This window comes from Triticum urartu, chromosome 2 (genome assembly GCF_003073215.2).
Source record: "Triticum urartu cultivar G1812 chromosome 2, Tu2.1, whole genome shotgun sequence".
Classification (NCBI taxonomy): domain Eukaryota; kingdom Viridiplantae; phylum Streptophyta; class Magnoliopsida; order Poales; family Poaceae; genus Triticum; species Triticum urartu.
In genome coordinates, this window is record NC_053023.1 from 238,601,070 (window position 1) to 238,604,619 (window position 3,550).

Sequence of the window (3,550 nt, forward strand, 5' to 3'; positions counted from 1 at the left end):
ATGCTACGATGGAGATCAGGTGTCGCGCCGGTGACTGATGGTGATCATGACGGTGCTCAGAGATGGAGATCACAAGCACAAGATGATGATGGCCATATCATATCACTTATATTGATTGCATGTGATGTTTATCCTTTTATGCATCTTATCTTGCTTTGATTGACGGTAGCATTATAAGATGATCTCTCACTAAATTATCAAGAAGTTTTCTCCCTGAGTATGCACCGTTGCAAAAGTTCATGCGTGCTGAGACACCACGTGATGATCGGGTGTGATAGGCTCTACGTTCAAATACAATGGGTGCAAAACAGTTGCACACGCGGAATACTCAGGTTATACTTGACGAGCCAAGCATATACAGATATGGCCTCGGAACACGGAGACCGAAAGGTCGAGCGTGAATCATATAGTAGATATGATCAACATAATGATGTTCACCATTGAAAACTACTCCATCTCACGTGATGATCGGTTATGGTTTAGTTGATTTGGATCACGTGATCACTTAGAGGATTAGAGGGATGTCTATCTAAGTGGGAGTTCTTAAGTAAATTTGATTAACTGAACTTAAACTTATCATGAACTTAGTACCTGATAGTATCTTGCTTGTTTATGTTGATTGTAGATAGATGGCTCGTACTGTTGTTCCGTTAAATTTTAATGCGTTCCTTGAGAAAGCAAAGTTGAAAGATGATGGTAGCAATTACACGGACTGGGTCCGTAACTTGAGGATTATCCTCATTGCTGCACAGAAGAATTACATCCTGGAAGCACCGCTAGGTGCCAGGCCTGCTGCTAGAGCAACACCAGAAGTTATGAACGTCTGGCAGAGCAAAGCTGATGACTACTCGATAGTTCAGTGTGCCATGCTTTACGGCTTATAATCGGGACTTCAACGACGTTTTGAACGTCATGGAGCATATGAGATGTTCTAGGAGTTGAAGTTAATATTTCAAGCAAATGCCCGGATTGAGAGATATGAAGTCTCCAGTAAGTTCTATAGCTATAAGATGGAGGAGAACAGTTCTGTCAGTGAGCATATACTCAAAATGTCTGGGTATAATAATCACTTGATTCAATTGGGAGTTACTCTTCCGGATGATTGCGTCATTGACAGAATTCTCCAGTCACTGCCACCAAGCTACAAAAGCTTCGTGATGAACTATAATATGCAAGGGATGAACAAGACTATTCCCGAGCTCTTCGCAATGCTGAAAGCTGCGGAGGTAGAAATCAAGAAGGAGCATCAAGTGTTGATGGTTAACAAAACCACTAGTTTCAAGAAAAAGGGCAAAGGGAAGAAGAAGGGGAACTTCAAGAAGAACAGCAAGCAAGTTGCTGCTCAAGAGAAGAAACCCAAGTCTGGACCTAAGCCTGAAACTGAGTGCTTCTACTGCAAGCAGACTAATCACTGGAAGCGGAACTGCCTCAAGTATTTGGCGGATAAGAAGGATGGCAAGGTGAACAAAGGTATATGTGATATACATGTTATTGATGTGTACCTTACTAATGCTCGCAGTAGCACCTGGGTATTTGATACTAGTTCTGTTGCTAATATTTTCAACTCGAAACAGGGACTACAGAATAAGCGGACACTAGCAAAGGACGAGGTGACGATGCGCGTGGGAAACGGTTCCAAAGTCGATGTGATCGCGGTCGGCACGCTACCTCTACATCTACCTTCGGGATTAATATTAGACCTAAATAATTGTTATTTGGTGCCAGCGTTGAGCATGAACATTATATCTGGATCTTGTTTAATGCGAGACAGTTATTCATTTAAATCAGAGAATAATGGTTGTTCTAATTTATATGAATAATATCTTTTATGGTCATGCACCCTTGAAGAGTGGTCTATTTTTGATGAATCTCGATAGTAGTAGTACACATATTCATAATGTTGAAGCCAAAAGATGCAGAGTTGATAATGATAGTGCAACTTATTTGTGGCACTGCCGTTTAGGGTCATATCGGTGTAAAGCGCATGAAGAAACTCCATACTGATGGACTTTTGGAACCACTTGATTATGAATCACTTGGTACTTGCGAACCGTGCCTCATGGGCAAGATGACTAAAACACCGTTCTCCGGTACTATGGAGAGAGCAACAGATTTGTTGGAAATCATACATACAGATGTATGTGGTCCGATGAATATTGAGGCTCGTGGCGGATATCGTTATTTTCTCACCTTCACAGATGACTTAAGCAGATATGGGTATATCTACTTAATGAAACATAAGTCTGAAACATTTGAAAAGTTCAAAGAATTTCAGAGTGAAGTTGAAAATCATCGTAACAAGAAAATAAAGTTTCTACGATCTGATCGTGGAGGAGAATATTTGAGTTACGAGTTTGGTGTACATTTGAAACAATGCGGAATAGTTTCGCAACTCACGCCACCCGGAACACCACAATGTAATGGTGTGTCCGAACGTCGTAATCGTACTTTACTAGATATGGTACGATCTATGATGTCTCTTACTGATTTACCGCTATCATTTTGGGGTTATGCTTTAGAGACGGCCGCATTCACGTTAAATAGGGCACCATCAAAATCCGTTGAGACGACGCCTTATGAACTATGGTTTGGCGAGAAACCAAAGTTGTCGTTTCTTAAAGTTTGTGGCTGCGATGGTTATGTGAAAAAGCTTCAACCTGATAAGCTCGAACCCAAATCGGAGAAATGTGTCTTCATAGGATATCCAAAGGAAACTGTTGGATACACCTTCTATCACAGATCCGAAGGCAAGACTTTTGTTGCTAAGTTCGGAAACTTTCTAGAGAAGGAGTTTCTCTCGAAAGAAGTGAGTGGGAGGAAAGTAGAACTTGACGAGGTAACTGTACCTACTCCCTTATTAGAAAGTAGAACATCACAGAAAACTGTTACTGCGACACCTACACCAATAAGTGAGGAAGCTAATGATGATGATCATGAAACTTTAGATCAAGATACTATTGAACCTCGTAGATCAACCAGAGTGAGATCCGCACCAGAGTGGTACGGAAATCCTGTTCTGGAAGTCATGCTACTAGATCATGATGAACCTACGAACTATGAAGAAGCGATGGTGAGCCCAGATTCCGCAAAGTGGCTTGAAGCCATGAAATCTGAGATGGGATCCATGTATGAGAACAAAGTATGGACTTTGGTTGACTTGCCCGATGATCGGCAAGCAATTGAGAATAAATGGATCTTTAAGAAGAAGACTGACGCTGATGGTAATGTTACTGTCTACAAAGCTCGACTTGTCGCAAAAGGTTTTCGACAAGTTCAAGGGATTGACTACGATGAGACTTTCTCACCCGTAGCGATGCTTAAGTCTGTCCGAATCATGTTAGCAATTGCCGCATTTTATGATTATGAAATTTGGCAGATGGATGTCAAAACTGCATTCCTGAATGGATTTCTGGAAAAAGAGTTGTATATGATGCAACCGGAAGGTTTTGTCGATCCAAAGGGAGCTAACAAAGTGTGCAAGCTCCAGCGATCCATTTATGGACTGGTGCAAGCCTCTCGGAGTTGGAATAAACGCTTTGATAGTGTGATC